A 19,452-nucleotide genomic window follows, 5' to 3' on the forward strand; every position below is an offset into this window, starting at 1 on the left:
TCTGATACACTGAAACCTGATCTGACCTTTGATAACGTCTGCATGGAGAGTTTTGGTGGAAATATTTTCATAAAACCATTAGTAAGGGATTTACTGTGTACAATTATAATCTGCTTTCATAGTATTCACCCTGACATCATCTTGGAATGAATAAATAAATAAACTGAAACTATTATCATGTTTGATTTATTTGCTTTCCTAAAAGATGAAAACATCTTTTTTTATTCTTTCTTTTTTTGTATGTGTGGATATACAATGCATTTTCTGACAAATATAACTATCAATCAGCAGCATGAGAGACGTAATTGTGTGGCATTAAGAATTTGAAGGAAAAAAACTAAAAAGATCCCTGCTATTAAGCTTCAGAATCATACAGGTGAGCAGAACTTTCAAAACATTGTGTAGGAGTGCTAAGTAATTTAAGGGCTTTTGGTGGTAAAAAAAAGAAGAAAATAATTAGCAAATACTCGATAAGGGTACTAAGGATGTTGCAATACTATTTTCAATACTACAATAGTACAATCCTTTTTTTTTAACCAAAGTAAGAACAACACAAAAAATAACAGCATAACTTAAATAATACAATAAAAATACATTAAAGTGTAAAATAGATGCAAGATTCTAAAGCTTTATTAGCTGATGCAAAAATAGTCTTCACAAACTGTTTGCTTCAACCACCACAAACATCAACCACTAGTTAGTGTACTGGTAGGGGGCTATGTTTTTTAGTCCCAGTCTCTCAGTCTGAGCCTGGGGCCATAAGAGATACATGCTGATTGTCAGATACAAACAGCTGAGTTGTGTAAGCCTGGCAGCATAACTATATCACTGTTACTATGACTAGGCATGGCTTTGCACGTCGCAGTGGTGGAAAATATGAGCATGTTGTGCAATTAGATAACTGTAAACTGCTGAGAGAGAAGTAACGACGCAAACAGACATACAGTAAACTTGTGTTGATGGTCATACTTGACAGTGGAAACTCAATATTCATACTATGTTTGAACAGCAACTTACTCAGCTCCATGTATACTTTAGAGTGATGTCTGTAAGGGCGTGTTTACACTGGTACTGTTTGGTCCAGTTTAAACAAACCCTGATCAATTCCATGGAAAGTACAGCTTCACAGCTCTGCTTCATGTGAGCATGCAACTCTGGAGATGCATTCCTTAAAAGTCAACAAAAACAAACAAACAAACAAAAAAAAAAAACTACATATAACTATATTCTATGAACCACGCCTGTTGTTACTTGAAATGGAAATAGGATTTTATAATGTTTGTCTCACCAAGTGGCTTCTGTAGGGGTAGGGGCTGCCCACTGTACTGCCTGTTGAAAATGTTTAGAGGCAGGTGGTCCTTTCTGTAAACCATCAGAAAGGACCACCCGCCATAGATTATAGTATTGATTAGAATTGAGAATTAATATTTTTGACAACACTAGTTGATACTGGATACAAAAATAGAAAAAGAGGACTACGTATAGTGGGATCCGTCAGTCTGAGACCATAATAGGGCTGCACAATATGTAAAAAATTAGCTTCATTTTGATCTTAGCCTGCTCGATGTACATTATATATGCAACAACTTCCTGAACGGTGATAAATAGTAGCCTATTTGTATATCTTAAGGAAGTGACATGATGTTCCAGACGCTTCTATGGATTAATGCTCGATATGTGTCAATAGTGAATGAAATGGGCTCTTATTGTCCTGGATGCTCCATGTAGATGCTAATGGCTGCAGCCATTACTGCGAGTCCTAATAACCTCATATCTGCCAACATGGACAGCAGCATGGATATCTGGACAGATGATGTTAGACAGTAGTCCACAGTTACAGATGAAGGCATCTTTTATCAGGTGATCTCAAAATTATTCTGTTTCTGATATTAGTTAAACATCAGTACATTAATGTAAACTCTGCTTCATCTGAGAGAAACAGCTTTTTATAACTAATAATCTACACTGGAATATAGAAAAAAAGTTGTTAAAGAAATAGCTTCAAACTTTTGCAAAGGTTTTCAATGTTCTATTTTATCTCTAGTCTTTAGGCTGTGGGACACCACTGTACATGATCTGTTTCAGTTTTTGACCAGATGATTTATATTTAGGAAAAGAGACGAGTAACTCGAATCTAGCATTAGATTAAACAATGCAACCAGCAGTATCATAGTACAAGGTATAAAGTCCAGTAGATGTCTGTGCATGAGAGTTTTGCGAGTGGAGCTTTGTATGAGAAAACATCAAAACAGAATCAAATTTTATTTATTGCAGACTATATTGTCATTGCAGCTTTTAACAGTGTTGAATGTATTTATCGTATGTTGCATGTTTTCCTGATATCGCACAGTCCTCAACCATAACTCTCATTAGGGTGGAACAGAGATTAACGAGATAATGAGTAATAATTCATTACAATTTTTCTTTTGCATGGCACATAGCTTTAGGGTATCTAGTTAATTTCTTGGCACATTCATATATACACAGGCATGACTGTTATGAATGGTTCTACTGTGTAACATTACACTGTTTACGTAACCCTTGGTTGGTTTCTGATTTAAAGTAGCCTAGTACTGTGTAACTTTCTGTCCTTAAAAATATACATTTCTGACTTGTTTTGATAGCACACTGACATTTATTATGCCCACTTCTGGAGATGTTGTTGCCCAGTATGATCCCAATGCTGAAAAACTGCACATCCCAGGATATACTTTTATTGTCTTCTACAATATCATATTCACAGCATCTGGATGTGAGTGTCACTTTAAAAATAAACCAAGTCTATATTACTACTAACTTTGCGAAAGATTGTCAAACATATAATATGCAGTATAGTGGCATAGATAACTTCAATGAATAGTAAACTGGAAAAAATAAAGAAAAAATATTATTAAACTATATTTTTGTCCCCTTAATTCTATTTTTTCTTTTTTCTTACCACAACTGTTCTCATTCTTAAAAATGAACCAGGGGTTTCATTAGTGTGGAACCATGCTTGATGTAGAGCTAAAATAACAGTAATTAACACTAGTTAAAAAGACAAACAAAGGAAAACATATAAAAGGAAATTATACTTTTCTTTGACTTCCTAAAGTGCAGCTTCCAGATTATGCTATTCTACTTTTAGGCCACCTTTATCTTAATTCTGTTCTTCACATCGTGTTCCACTTTATTTAAATCTGAGAGAAGGTCAGGGAGAAAGCTTTGTCATCACAATTTTATTCACTCATCTTCCGTGTCTGGTCACATTCAGTTCTCTCTTCACTTTCACCTTGCTAGTTAAAGGGTATCTGTAGCATATCTATTGTGGTGTGCTCTCTACAACGGAGGTCAGGCAAATGTCATGCATCAAAAATGACTGAATCCTAATATGCATGATTACTGGTGAAAGGTCTGTTATTTTACATGAATGTGGATCCATTAAAGTTCACATGTACATCCTCACATTCTAATCTTTTATTATAAAGTTGATTCAAAACTGGTGAACTAAACTTTTACTCCAGTCAGGCCTCACTGATTTTCTCTTATAAATCTGATAGCTCAACAGTGTCTAATACAGGCTATTAACTTTAATTTCAAGCTTGCACACACTTTAACTTGGTCTGCTGCTCTGCTCTTGTTTAGCCACTAATCACTGCAGGCTTGAATAACTGTTGTTTACCAAGTTCACCAAGAGTATGCTAATCTATACAGACACAGTAATCTCCAAAGACTTCTTACTGTCTTTTGGCTTGCTGTTCTATGAATTTTATTGGACTTTGAACTTTTGGGTTAGACTACACTGTCCTCTCATTGGGAATAATTAGATTTTAAATTAGATTTTGTTGATGGAATGAGTCATGCATCTGTTAATCAATTCATCATGTTTTTATTCCACTGTAATGATAAAAAAAAAATTAAAATCTTTCATAACAGGCACATTTTTCATTGATGTCGTTTCATGGAATACAAGTGGACTGGACCAGTCTGTCTGGCTGTGTCCTGATAGGTAGACAGACAAGAGAGACACTATTAAGTATTTAGTACAGAGGGCCTTTGTGAAGGCAGCCCAGAACACACACTTGTGTACATCTATATACATACACACACTCCCCATCAACACAAAAGTCGGCAGTCTTTCTCTGTTAGGGGTGAAGCACAGAAATTAAACGCTGCGTGGATGTGGTTTTTAATTTAGCGTGCTGACAGCGATCCAATGGTCCTGTGGTGACACTGGATAACTTTATGGCCCTGGTGAGCACAGTCTCTGACAAGGATATGAACAGATACCACTTCAGCTTCTATTGTCTCTGCACACATACTGTATTTAAATTCAAACATACAAGAACTGAGTTGTTATTGAAGCTACATGATAAATGATTTCGTCCACAGCTTGTGGGGGCTATTAGAGCTTTGATCATGTGGTTAAAACGTTTCTGTGGCAAAATAATGATGGTTGAAAAAATATACATTAAGTCTACTCCCACTCACACAATATATCAACTCTTTGCTTTGGTTGCTGAGGTCTTTGTAATTGCCTGTTTAGAAACTAGAAGCTGCTTTACTGGACAATATAAATACCAGCCAGACATGAGTGCTTGAGGCTGTAGCATTTGGTGGATTTATTTATTTATTTATTTATTCCAACTATAAGTAGTATTAACTGCATAATGTTTAGATGGGAGCTGTGCATTTGCCCAATTCTTACTTTGTGGTCAACTTTTCAAAATGTGATTAAAATGGAAACATATGTGATGAATTTATGGTTACAAAAAGCATCTCATATCAGATGACTCCCATCCATTACTAGCCACTGAGTGATGAAAACAGATCTCACTTTGTGTCTTTGCTTAATACGAGCTGGTGGTTTGGTGTCTTTATTATTGACTGGCTAAATCCTGTCCATAGCTGACAATATTGACATGCTGTCAAAAGGTCTCACTCCCATTTGGCTGCACACAGTCTGACCTTGGTAGAAACAGCTTAACACCACAGATCTCAGCATGAGATGGATCCACAGTTAGCCTGGCCCTCTCCATTCTCCATAGACACAAAGTCCATCTCTCTGCACGTTTGCAGAAATGTTTCATCTTTCCAGCAGTATGATTTGAATTTTGCTTAATGTATTGTTGCTGTAAAGTCCAACAACCTTATTTACATCATTGTTTTGCTTTAACTCAACGGATCTGCCAGCATAGAATATTTTCCAGAGTGATTATACATTTTGTTTCATTTTCTGAAGACATGTACACACCACTGTAAACACAAACATTATTTTATAAGGGTCAACAGAAAAGCTCTGCCTATGTGATCCATGTGTTTTGATTTATGAATCCAACCATTTGCGGATAAATTTATTGCATGAAATGGAGCATCGGGGGTGGCCTTGCTGGGATAGTATGTGTTCTATTCTGAAAGTGCTTGCACTGTAGATTTTAGATATGTGGCTTTTCTATTGCCACATGGTGGTAGTAGCAGTGTGTGTTGATGAAAACCACATGCAATGCTGCGACTGTATGAGATTCCATGTCTGTATATATGCCTGTCATTGTGTGTTTTAATGAAGCCAAGTTAAGTGGATTGTGGTCTAGGCCCAGAGGACATCACATAAATGATCTCTGACAATGAGCTCCATCAATTTAACGTAATGATGCATACTCAAATTAAAACTCACTGATATTTTTGTACATTTTCATGTTTTCAGAATGAGGACTTGCAGGATACAGGTCATATGAAGTCATGTGTTGGACTGTTGAAAAGGAAACATTTGCTGCTCTGTTGGCATATTCTGAATTGTTACCATGCAAGCTTCTCAACAGTCTGCAGGACTTTTGAGAGTTGTAAATCTTTGTTGTTTGGGAACCACAGGGTGTACATGCTTCCGTTTTTTAATTCATTTCTGGCATCTGGAGCACACGACCAGTCATACAGACTCCATGAATAATCCATGAATCCATGAGTCTTTCTTCGCTAGATCACTGTGGTAAAACTTTAGTATCCAAGCTCATTCTTTGTCCTCTGGGACATGTCTGTGAATCCCATTGTACACCTGCCTATCTGTGTTGCTCAATCTTGTTCTCACTCTTGGCAAATACCATAAACCCACCTTCCCCACGGAGCTGCAAGTGGGAAAACATGCCCAGCAACAGCCCTGTTCTCCTCTGAGAGCAGTTGACGTCACCATGCTTCCCCCCAAGGTGATTATATGAGCCCATCAACACTTTCACAATATGATTTTACCCATTAGATCCATTACTAAGGAAGGAACTATATACAGTATGATACACATTAATACAATTAATATTTGGAAGACACAAGAAGTGATACAGAAAGAAAAATGCTGACGATGGATGGACTGATATCGTGCATACTAATATTACAGCTACCATAAACTCAGCCTGGATTGAGTGTTCACTCATCCTCATGATCTCCTACTTATGTACCCTGAGGGACTTCTTCTCACACTTTTTCAGGTCTGCAGGACTTCATGAACACGTGGATCTGGATTTATAATTGTAAGTACCCACCATTTGTTTGTTTTAACAACTGTTTGGTATTATTAGAGGCCATTATATACGCCTACATTGGAAAAGAGAGAAGAAATGTGGCTGTTTTTGTTAGTTATCCATTTAAATTATTATTGTCTTGTCATCACTGATATACCTTCAGGTTAAAGAGTTCAGTGACTGCACTGAAAATGAAAATAAAACCGATTTAATTCACTATTGGCTGGCGTTGTTGAGCTAGTAATGGATATGGAAACTCAGGTAAAGAATTTAAGCCAGAGGCAGAATGACAAGCCATATGATCTCATAACACAACCTAGTGTGTTTCCAACTGTGTACATCACATTAACATGGTAACCAGGAGAATGACTTGGTGTGTGTTTGGATATGATTTATGGTGGCCAACCAGTGTATGAAATTATGAAGTGTTCAACTTTCAGTAATAAAGTCAAGGCTTTTATAGTCTGTTGAGTCTCATAATTAGAATTTTGTTATGGAGCCAGAGTAAGGTTGTCAGCAGTGAAAAGAAACAGGAGAAGTGCTTTCCTGTATGTGTGAGTGGAGAAAAAAAAGACAGCTCTTTTAAATTTAACTTTCTTTTATTATCATGATTTCCCTGATGAACCTTGTTTATAGCCCACAGTATCATTATAATATTTACAATTTATATGACATGAGATATTACATAATTAATTTAAATGTTTAAAGGTAATTATTAATGATAAAATGAGTGCATACAATGATCATTGAACAATTCAGACATCTTATACACACACACATGAAGATGGAAGTATTTCTTTTATCCCTCAAAAAATACACTTATCAGTTTACTAAGAATCTTTAAAACCACTTAAAATCATTAAAAAAAAAAAAAGAAAAACAAACCCTTGGGTCATCTAATGCAACATTTCCTCATGTTTTGGTGTGCTTACATTGGTTGTTTAACTTTCTAATTAAATACTATATTCAGGGAAGTGTTCTCTTAAGTGAGTGGCTAAAAGGCAAAGGGGCACATTACTGCCATTGCACTGCAGGGTCTTGTTAAAGGTGCTGACAGGAGCTCAAGCTGGTCCATATACTGTAACACAGATGCACATTCTGATGCACATGCTCCCACACATACAGATATACACATGCAGTTAGGGAGAGATACAGTACAAATGCACAACTTTAGTCTCAGGACACAGAGGGGGGGAAGCTAGGCAGGGGCCATTCACCAGTTACAAACTAATCGCAAGAATGAAATAACAATTAGAGGAGCAAATAATCAATAAAAGCCAAATGTGTATAAGTGAACTAAAAAAAATAACAAAGCAAGGGAAACATTTTTACTGTCCCAGATCCTGCAAAGCTGCAAACTGTTTTCTGGGATTCACAAAGTGCTGAGTCTCATAATAAATGGGCCAGCTTGAACTGAAAAGGCATTGTCTCCTGACATTTGGTCTACTTTTTTCCTCTCACATGGTCATCTGATGCAACGTCAGAGCCACGTACATGTTTTCTGTATCTAAGGGTAAGATGCAGCAGAACACATCTCATTAAGTCAAGATGATCATTACCATATGGAGATAAGATTAAGAAATCGTAAGTAAAACATCCCTGCTTTTGCTCTATTATAATTTGTAAACACTAGCAACAAGTTACAACATACTTCGTAAATGACATCAATAAAGTACAACAAACAAACAGAACTTTAGTTAATGTCATGCATAATGGCAGACAGCACACAATCACTCAGACTATTTCCTGTCCTTACATAATTTTCCGCATGAAAGTGAGCAGGGGGTTAACTGATCTCATAACTGGCATGGATGACATGTATTACTAGATTATTCCCACCACAATCTGTCAATGAATATTCAAGGGAGGATATTTGACAGCTAGTTTGAGGAGAAACCTTAAAGTCTTCATGGCACATACAATGAATAATGTCCCCCTGTAATACTTCAGAAATTAAAAACACCTGCTTATTCATAGATTATGCATCTTTTAGTGGGAAAGTGAAAATGGCTGCATGGAAGTGTTGTTAGCACATACGGTTCCTGGTTTTGAATCACAGTTGGAGCTTTTCTGCTTAAAGTTTGCATGTTCTCCCCAGGCATGCATGGGCTCCCACAGGGCAGTCTGGTTTCCGCCCACAGTCCAAAAATGTGCACGATAGACTAATTTGTGATTCTAGAGTCACCCTAGTTGTGAGTGTGAGGCATTATTCATCTTGTCTGACTCTGTGTTAGAACTGAAAATATGGGCATCAGCTCAGAAAAAAGACTTCTATAGGTTTTTTGATGGCAGAGGGCTTATTTATTTCTTTATTGCAAAAAATGTAAATAACATGAGGCAGAAATGGTAATACAGAAACATGATGCTAATTCTAATTCACACCATTGTAACAATGAATCTTAATTGTGTCTAAGTCTTTGACCTAATTGCTGTAAACATTCCAAAGTCAATCCAGAAAAAAATTCTTCAGCCTCAGATTTCAGATTTCCTCTAAGTGACCCCTCAGCTAATGAAACTGTGGGCAATAAAATAGTTCTTCTGTTAATTCAGTCTTCTTTGTTGTCCAAACACAGTTAAGAGATATTATGCTGTACTTCCTAAACTGGTTTGGTATTAGTTCATTCTCTGTATTTTTCTTTTATTTCCATCTGTTTCTCCTTTACATCTCCCATCTAACCACTTTATCTGTCCTGTACAATTACTTTCTCCATTTTCTGATCTGGACACTCTTAAATCTCTTCATTCCTCCCTTTATACCCTGATCAACCACTTATTTATTTATTTTTTTAACCTGCTTGTTGCTGCTTACACAGATGGGTGATTTGCTAATTCATGCTTGCTAACCCATTAGGTGAACTCCACTACCCCACCGGATGCTCCTGTTTGCAAACTGTGATCAGCTTTACCCTTCTGTGTGGGTGCAGGCAGCATGGAAGAACAATATGTGGGGATGCTTATGTGCAAATTACCTATCACACCTCACTTCATATTGTACACTTTTACTGACACGCGTAAATGCCTGAACTTAATTTTACACAAACATTCAAGGAAGACCAGGACAGTGAAATTCTGTATTTCTGAATAGTGATTCTATGACACTGAAGGACAAATCCTCACAAGATTAACTAAAGTGCTTGGTTAGCAAGTTGCTCCGAGGCACATAATGATGATATGCAGTCTGTTTCAGTCGCACACATATCTTAATTATCTAAATACATCATTAATTTTAGAGTAGTGTTATTAAGATAAAGTTAATGAAGGTAAGACTAATTAAGAGATGATGGACTGACATGTCAGTTACACCCATTAAAACATAATCTGCTGTCTCCAAATTATCAGCTTTTTTTGCAGAATGCTCCCTTGGAATTAGACATTAAGGTATCATTCAAGGGGGTTTATCTTTGAGACTAAGGCAACAGCATGAAAAACCAAAACTTAGTTTTATCAACACTTCTGCAGAGTATTTCTGTAGATCATCATGGGTTCACATGCATGTGTGCATCAGCATCACTAACAGAAAAAAAAAAAGAAAAGTCGACCACAAAGGCCTATAGATTTGAAAGAAAAACATGAACTTTCTAGTCTTCTTCAAGTCAGAGCATTTTATTTTACATACAATTACACTACTTAAAGTTGAATAGATGTTTCTGAAGGTGATCCTTTCGTAAGCAACAAGAGGCTGTTGTATGTGTTGTCCCCAACTTATAATAAGATGATCCTAATCTGGCTCAGCAAGAGGAACATTGCTTATATGCAATGTTAAGGAAATGCTGAGACTCTAACTATATCCATATGGTATGTGGAAACAAATTATCATAGAAGTGTAGAGTGCCCCATCCCATTGACCCAATCATCAACTAGAAGCACTCAGAGAGCGCAGACCTCCACCAAGCCATTGTATTTATTCATTATTTTTTTTTATTTCAATTTTGCCAATGATTGGGGCATTAATTTTAGTTAGAATCTCTGATGGAAAAATTATAAATATATCTCCAAGAGTCCTTGAAAAAGTTCCTGGATCCAGGCAGTGATCCAGATAACCCTTAATAGTCTTTTCACTTGTTTCTTATTCCATTTTTATGATTTCCTGAAAATTCCCTGAGCCGCCACCTTATCGTGGTGGAGGAGTTTGTGCGTCCTGACGATCCTAGCTGCTATGTTGTTGGGGGCTCGGTAGGGTCACCCATGGCAAACAGGTGTCTAGAGTAGGGAGCAGACGAAGTGCAGCTCAAATCACCCCTATGATGAGAAGAAAACAAGGACCAAGGTTTCCCTTGCCCGGATGTGGGTCACCGGGGCCCCCCTCAGGAGCCAGGCCTGGAGGTGGGGCACGGAGACGAGCGCCTGGTGGCCGGACCTTTGCCCATGGGGCCTGGTCGGGCTCAGCCTGAAAGGGTGATGTTGGCCTCCCCTCCCGTGGGCTCACCACCTGCAGGAGGGCCATAGGGGTCAGGTGCAGTGTGAGCTGGGCGGCTGCCAGAGATGGGGTACCTGGCGGTCGGATCCTTGGCTGCAAAAGCTAGCTCTAGGGACATGGAATGTCACCTCTTTGGCGGGGAAGGAGCCTGAGCTGGTGTGCGGGGTTGAACGGTTCCGGCTAGATATAGTTGGACTCCCCCGACGCACTGCTTGGGCTCTGGAACCACTGTCCTTGAGAGGGGCTGGACCTTCTTCCATTCTGGAGTTGCTCCCGGTGAGGTGTCATGGCTTGGTCCACATTGCCGGCAGTAAATCAGAATTTTTTCCAGTGCAGATTGGACTCCACCAAGGCTGCCCTTTGTCACTGATTCTGTTCATAACTTTTATGGACAGAATTTCTAGGCACAGCCGAGGTGTTGGTGACCTTGGGGTTGAGTCTCTGCTCTTGCAGATGATGTGGTTCTGTTGGCTTCGTCGGGCCGTGGTCTTCAGCTCTCACTGGAGCGATTCGCAGCCGAGTGTGAAGCAGCTGGGAAGAGAATTAGCAAGTCTGAGACCATGGTCCTCAGCCAGAAAAGGGTGGAGTGCTCTCTCCGGGTCTGCAGTAGGGTCCTGCCCCAAGTGGAGGCGTTCACGTATATGGGGTCTTGTTCACGAGTGAGGAAAGGATGGAGCGGGAGATCGACAGGCGGATCGATGCGGCATCTGCAGTGATAAGGACTCTGCATCGGTCTGTCGTGGTGAAGAAGGAGCTGAGCCAAAAGGCAAAGCTCTAGATTTACCCGTCGATCTACGTTACTACCCTCACCTATGGCCACAAGCTGTGGGTAGTGACCGAAAGAACAAGATCGCGAATACAAGCGGCCGAAATTAATTTTCTCCGCAGGGTGGCCGGGCTCTCCCTTAGAGATAGGGTGAGCAGCTCGGTGATCCAGGAGGGGCTCAGAGTAGAGCCGCTGCTCCTCCACATCGAGAGGAGCCAGATGAGGTGGCTCGGGTATCTGGTTAGGATGCCTCCAGGACACCTCCCTGGTGAGGTGTTCCGGGCACGTCCCACCGGAAAGAGGCCCCAGGGAAGACCCAGGACACTCTGAATGGACTACATCTCTCGGCTGGCCTGGGAACGCCTCGGGATCCCTTCAGATGAGCTGGTGAATGTGGCCGGGGAGAGGAAAGTCTGGGTTTCCCTGCTTAGGCAGCTGCCCCCGCGACCGGACTCCGGATAAATGGAAGAAAATGGATGGATGGATGGATTTATGAAAATCCTTCCATAACTTTTTAAGTTATGTTGCTACTAGGCAGACAGACAAACTAATGCCACCGAATACATGACCTCCACCTTGGCCAAACTACTATAGAGGCAGTGACCTTTACAGATTTGTTTTTGGATGTTCAATTTGAAGCCTACATGTTCTGGATATCTAAATGAGAATGGTCCATTTTTTATGCAATCTATGGCCATAGCATGCACTCCAAATGAAGCTTGTCTTTAGACAAACAACAACAACAACAAAACACTGTGTTTACTAATTCATTGTTACTAGTGGTGTTACTGGTGGAATATTAGTTTTAAGAACATGTTGCCGCTTGTCCTTAAGCTCAACACAAGGATGACGCATTATGTTGGCCAATGAAAAAGCTTTATCGTCTCAGCAAACAGCAGTTAGTGGGATCAATTTAGAGAATTTATTTATTACATGTTGTGACAGTTCATGGGTGGCTTGAATTAACAAAGTGTATATAGATCAGTCTAAAAGGCAGCTCATGCAGAAAAGGGAATTTACTTTGATTATGCGAAGCAAAGAGTTATAATGAGCTTTATGTCATGAGGTGAGTTAATTTTGCTTTGAGTGGACACTTTAAATGTGCCATTAATTCTCCTTTTTCCCATTTATATAATTTACCTTCCACCCCATAGAGTGCAATGGTAGGGAGGGGTTATCGTGAGCCTGTCTGTGCAGGTGTGAATGACGCCATTCAAAAGGTCACTTATGTGTCAGAGCTCCAGTAATAATCCAGTCTCCTGTCAAATTAAAGAGCCAGGTACGATCAGGGCTACAGAAGGCAAAAGTGATAAGAAGAGAAACCTCATGTGAGCACTGCGGGAAGAAATATTAAAAATCGTAACTTTATATCATAAGTTAGATATAAGACCAGACATATTTGTTCATTACATTATTATTTCTCCTCTGTGTGATATGGCGCAGAGTATCTCATAAGTTGTATATTTCAAAAGGTTATTTACTTCAAACTTTGATGCAACAAAATATGGAATATCAAGGCACACTGGATGCAAGAGAGATGGTGAGCCAAGGATAATAAGTTACTCTGTTTGGTTAATTACTCAATTTAATAATGTCACCAACACTGTTCTAAATGATATTTTTATTACATATTCACATTGATGTAGTTTGATTTGCTTTTTCCCCACTCAGTTTGATAGATTAATAGAAAAATGGAGCAGAATGACTAGCTGTGCCTGGACATTTGGGGCATGACTGGTCTGAAATGCATGTCCAAAGAGGGCTGGTTGTTCTCTTCAAAACATTGCAGATTTAAGTAGGTTCCTTGGAACTTGCATTTATAGCTGAGGATATCTTGTGTCTTGATGTATCCAATTTCTTGCAGATGTGTTTTCATCATAAAAAAAACTGTTCTGAAAAGTCCTCGGAATTGATTTAAAGTTCCCTTTACTATTATATATTATTCTTAATGCATTACCAGAACCCTGTGAGAAAACATTTGCTTCCCATAGTAACAAATTTGCAAGAGGCCATGCACATGTGTGTTAGATAACACTTTCAGTGTCCAACTGATACTTCACCATTATGAAATTAACTTACTGTACATAAAAACAACAACAACAACACTTAAAAACCACCAGTTAATCTAATGTTTAACAAAATGGGGTTAATTAATTTAACATAATGATTAGCAATGTTTCCCAAAATGAGCAGATATATTAAAGAAGCAGGACCCTGGAATGATTGGAGATGGCAGGCTGGACCCTCTGACCCTAAGTGATCACAGGGATCACAGGGTCACAAGGTCACAGGGGTACAGATTGAATTAGAGTTACTGTGCATGTACATGTGCATGTTAAGATGATTTTCTTTGCTGTTTGTTTGCAATCAACAGCTTTACCAGAATGTGTCCGCTCACTGTAACAGTGGCTGCGTTCTTCTTTGTTCACCCATGATTCACTTAAGGCTATATATAACTGTGAGCCATGAAGAGGCACCCAAACAGAATAACATGAGGCTTGGATGGGGATGAGATATAGGGATTATGGAAAGGAAGGTTGGATAAATGAGATTTTAGGCTTGGAGAGTAGTTGCTGTGTTGTCTTTGATGCCTTGGCAGAGACTGGTGCCCGGCTAATGTGGCGTGATACATTGGGTACTGAAAGCAGGGCCAAGGGTTCCTTCCTTGGCATCTGTATCTGGGTTGAAGCTTAATTGGACAACTGGTCCCTTTTCCTTGCATATTTTCAGGAAAGAGGATGCCTTAAGCTTCTTTTTTCTTCCACTCTCTTCTATGAATACTGAATGCTTTTTCTTTTTTTTATTCTCGCAGTAGTGACTTTGCTTGAGTGCAGGGAGAGCCCTGACTATCAGTGCTGTAATCAGAGATCAAGAGATGGATATGTGTTGTCTCTGTTCCCCTCAGGTAACAGCCTTTCTCACTCAACTGTGACAAGCTCAGTAGTTTGTGATACTTAAGCAACAGGGGTCATATCATAATACCCTCTTCTCCTTATGTGTTTGTAGGGGCACTCTTTACATAATGTGCAGCAGAAACGGTAGTCATTGAGTGCCCTATATTAACTTACACCCTTGCAGGGTTCATACTTTAAAGTGAAACTGAACACACAGTCCTTTCATGATGATATGTTTTTGTGTGCAGGGCACGTATCTTTATAAACTATTTTCTGTGACATAAAATTTGATATGTTCAACAGGACTTTGTGTGAGTGATTGTGTATTAACTCAATGACATACAGTCTTTGCATGGCTGATGTATTATTTATGATAAATGGGTTAAAAATATACCATGAAAGTAGGTCTATCTTATAAAATGAGGAAATATTTTCGACAAAGATCTAAATTAAAAGTGGATGTGCGTGTTCTGCATAGAAAAATAAATAAAAAAATGAAAATTTGTTTTTTTGTACAGGTATTGTTTCTCTTCCAATACTAGATAATTTGCGGAAGAGATTGTTTCATACCACAGTCTGAGTCAACAACTAGTCTGACTGGGTAGGATGAAAGTCATCCTGCAATTATCTAAAATGATGTGTAATTTCCTCTTGGCTAATTAGAGTGGAACCACTGCTGTTTTATCAACCCCCTGAAGCCTCAGTGAAGCGATCTTCTGGCCTGAGCTTTTGAATGCTGGAAGGCATCTGGATGAGAGTGACTTAGATAAGACAAGACCAGAAAGGAATAAAAGTAAAAATGGTGAGAAACAGAGGACATCAGCTAGGGGTATGTTTTTTTGGTTTAATATGGGCCAGAATATGGGTAAAAATGAAAAACCTTTTATTTAGTTTCAGACATATAAAAATGCTACACATATCAGGAAGCAATGATGAATCCTTGAAGCCAAGCAGTGATCTGAAATAAAATTCTGTTTGCACAATTGCACAGTGACTAATTAAGTTCACTGTTGTCTGACATCCTCTGAACTTAATTAGAAGACAAAATGTTTTGAAAAGTTTTTAAATATCTTGTCTCTATTTTTGCTTGTTCAAAATGCAGAAAAATGCTTGACAATAACATCCAAAAAACTGCTGAAGAAGGGTAACTATTACACTTAAGGTTTGCTGCCATAATAATTAACCTTAAAAATATTCCATATATATATATTTTCTGAACTATGTAAACAAGTCAGGGTTTTACATGGAAGATGGTGATCAAACCACTCTTACTGCAATACTGAGCAAAGAAACGTTTATATGGACAAACATCGTTGTGATATTTCTTAGACAGAACTCTGCATTATTTGAAAGATATAACTTGACTAAAAGCTTTTATTATTTTGACCTTCATAGTGACAGAGATTTTTTTAAAACTTTGTTAGGGTTAATTTTGAGTGAAAGACTCTTACTTCACCTTCAATTTTTCAGATTAGAGTCAGTTGGGACATAATCCCTCAATATGCCCCAGCAAACTACCAATGCCTCCCTCCCCCAACAGTGTTTACTTATGTAAAAGTGCACACATTACTAAAGAGTGAACGCTCCCTTATAACAGACCATTTTTGTTTTTTATGCACCATTAACACCATCAAAAAACTGATTATTTCTGGACTTTGAGTGAGTTGGCAAAGTAGAGTAAGTGGGTAAAGATGTTTCTGTTCAGAGAATATTGTATCAGCAGGTTGAAACTAGAGTAACAGTAGCTCCTGTGTGCTTCACTAACCACTTTGCCAGTGGCACTACCCGCAACGCGGGGGACAAAAGTGGGTTTAGTCAGTCATAAGCATTTTTGCCTTGAAGAAGTTATTGTTATGTCTGCTTTCAGAAGGTATACCATTACATGCTGGGCTAGTGCCTTATAGTTCTTTGTCTCTCACTCTTTCTAAACCTTTTCCTTTTTTACATTGCGAGCTACGTTAAATTTTCTGTGTTAAATAGCAGGAGTGTAAGCGTACGTGCCCGTCTGTTCAGTTTGTAATAGTGTGAAAGGAAAGCGCTGTGTGATGTTTAGACTGTCACTCTGAGCAGAGTCAATAAACAGCATCGGTGATGGGTATCAGCTTGTCTGTCTGCACCAGACAAACAGATACGCAAACATTCACATATATTACAAATACTTCTCCTCTTCTTTCTTTTCTCTCTCCCAAACCTTCCTTTCCCAGTTGGCTATGTCCAAAAGCAAAGCAACACTTGGCTTTGACATACCAGCCTAAGCATTTCAGCTCAACTATTCTATTCTCGAATGATGTATTACTTTTATTCCATAAATTTCCAAAACTGCAGTAGTTTTTCAAGCCTTTGAAAATATAAAATATGTGTAACAGATGCCAGATTAATAGTTGGCTTAAAATGGCCTAAACATAGTAAGTTGTATTCTTTCCAGAAAAGACTGTTTCATGTTTATACTGCATGTGTTTCACTGTTGCTGTATTACTCAGTGGCTTTTTTGCTGCTGGCGCACAAAATCATTCTTTCTTTCAAAAATACTGGACTTGAATGGAATTAACTTGGTGTGATAACATTGAATTAGTTAATATTTTCAAACAGAACCACAAAGCCACAAAAGAAAGTCAGTTTTCTTATGTATCTGTATGCGTTTCTTACAGAAGCGGGATTTTTGTGTCAGGATCAGAGCTGATAACCATCAGTGTGCTACTCAGTAAAAGGAACGGTTTACAGTTTCCAAACTATGTTTAGGTAAGGAGATTTGGGAAAGCAATACGAATCAGATAGTCAGATGTGTGTGTGTGTGTGTGCTTTTCCTTGGGAAGCAATAGCAATAATATTATTCTACAGTTAATGCACTGATATACAGTTAAGACAGAAATGATGCATTATTCACACACTACACTGCATGTCTGGTTTGTATCTTCTAACTAAATGCCTGGGTGGGACAAACACAATTTAGAACACAGACTGTTTCACCGTGATGGCAGATTTCTGTAAAGTGGGGGAGTTGTAGAAGTCCAGGCAATGCCACACAGTTTTATTACAGAACCTGGAAGCACAAGTGGAAATGTTGAAGTGTTGAACAAGTCTGCCTATCTTCAGACATTACAAATATATCTCAGAAAAATTGGAATATAAATTGCTTAGAGAAGGCAACAGTGGATTCATAATGCTGAAGCATTAAACAAATTCTTGAAAGTGCCAGCTCTGATGGCAAATTTCTACACCTGACACTGCACTCTAACCTTCTGGGAGGTACCCAAAGAAGAAGTATCCTATTACATTATGCTGTGTAGCTTTCAGGTTGTTCATGATGTCATTAAAACTTCTATTAAAAAATATCCCAAGGCTCACAACTATTCATAAATCAGCCACTATGTTAGTCTACATTGTGCATTATGAACTAGAATGATGAAAAGAAGAACTCTCCCTTTTTATTTACTTTTATATAATGGTGACCGCTTGTGGGTAACGTTGCTTTCTCGGTCCAGTCTTTGTGTGTGTAACTGGTAGTGAATACATACATGTGAGTTACAGAGACTGTGTGTTTTTGTTTCCCCAGTGGATGTGAGATGCAGGTAGCCCAGAAGGCTGAAATATTGATGGATGATGATAAATTCATGTTGCTGGTGAACCAGCGGTGCACATCCAAACATCGAAGACAGTGTATCCCCTATTTCATTGTTGACGCCCAACTGGAAAACAGTGGGCTAAAGTTAAGTTGTGAATGATTTCTTGTTAAATTGCAATGAATTTTGAATTTTATTATGCTCAAAATGTTTGCTTATCATCTCTCTCTGGTTTATAGAAGTCACATAAAATATCGTCAGATTGGACACTTAGGTTGCCACAGTGAGGGTGTGGTTGCTTCGGTGTTAAAAATGATACACTGTTCCCAGTAATTTATTCATAGCGCTGAGTTTTTTGCTCTATATTTCATCAATTTTTTACAAAGAAAAGTAAATCACCATCAGCATGTGGTTTACTTGGTCATGAATTGTGCATTGCATACTCTGTCTATTTGTGCCATACTCCCATGGGTCTGCTTACATAGACTCAGAGAGAAAAATAGTTTTTCTACACTTTGTGTGATCACAGATATGCTCAAGAATAATTGCACTCTAAGCCAGCTTGCATTTAAAACTATAACACTACTATTCAGTCGTGGTTAGATTGAATTTGTTTTTCTTGTACTGCATATTGTATCCAAGATGCCCCTGGGGTAAGTTGGTGAGGGCTTGAAATGATCCCAGCAGCTTCCAGTGTACCGGGATCAGAGTTTCACTCCATACCAAGGCCTGCTGGCTTAAACAGCTGGCTTCCATCACTAAATGTTTATATGGGGGTGTATGACTATAATAACCACAATGTCAATACATCAGGTCTGTCAAGTGCAGCATATATCCATGTCAAAGGTGCAAAACTGTTTCATTGTATCATCTCATCCGAGGCAAATGCATGCAGAGGTATCTTAGAATATATTAGAATCCAAATACTTAAGTTTTTTTTTTGCTAAAACTATACTTAAACTTGGAAAATTGCATTTAATCGTTTTTATTTTGGTTGTGTTTCTTGCATGCTGCTTGTTCTAATGTCTTACAGCTGCCTGTTGTGAAGCTAATGTTAGCTTCAGCTGTGCAGTGGGTGGATCCACTGGTAAACTTTGCATTCTGGTGTTGTAAAGGGTAGGTGGGTGGCAAATGTGGTTAATTTGCTTGTCTTGGACCTTTGGTTCATTTTGCTGAAGCAAATTCTCTCATTTAGTTGACTGTATTCACAGGTTTGAGGAGCGTAGGTGGAGGTCAGAATGTATGTAACACAGAAAAGGAGAAGTGGAGTTGGTGGGTGGGGGTTTGGACAGAGGAATGAAGTAAAGAAGAGGTTTTATGTTTTTTGGTT

General features: G+C 38.6%; 1 protein-coding gene and 1 long non-coding RNA gene across 2 annotated transcripts in view; one reads left to right on the plus strand and one right to left on the minus strand.

Annotated features, from left to right (window-relative positions):
* The window catches only part of LOC121647400, a 41,396-nt gene that overhangs the window by 9,842 nt on the left and 12,102 nt on the right, over positions 1-19,452 (minus strand). The gene's annotated exons all lie outside the window — the stretch shown is intronic.
* The window catches only part of sema3ab (sema domain, immunoglobulin domain (Ig), short basic domain, secreted, (semaphorin) 3Ab), a 34,280-nt gene continuing 30,127 nt past the window's right edge, over positions 15,300-19,452 (plus strand). The window contains exon 1 of the mRNA XM_041996768.1: positions 15,300-15,391. The gene's annotated coding sequence lies outside the window, so the exon portion shown is untranslated. The remainder of the gene's footprint in view (positions 15,392-19,452) is intronic.

This window comes from Melanotaenia boesemani, chromosome 10, assembly GCF_017639745.1.
Source record: "Melanotaenia boesemani isolate fMelBoe1 chromosome 10, fMelBoe1.pri, whole genome shotgun sequence".
In the NCBI taxonomy this organism is placed as follows: Eukaryota; Metazoa; Chordata; class Actinopteri; order Atheriniformes; family Melanotaeniidae; genus Melanotaenia; species Melanotaenia boesemani.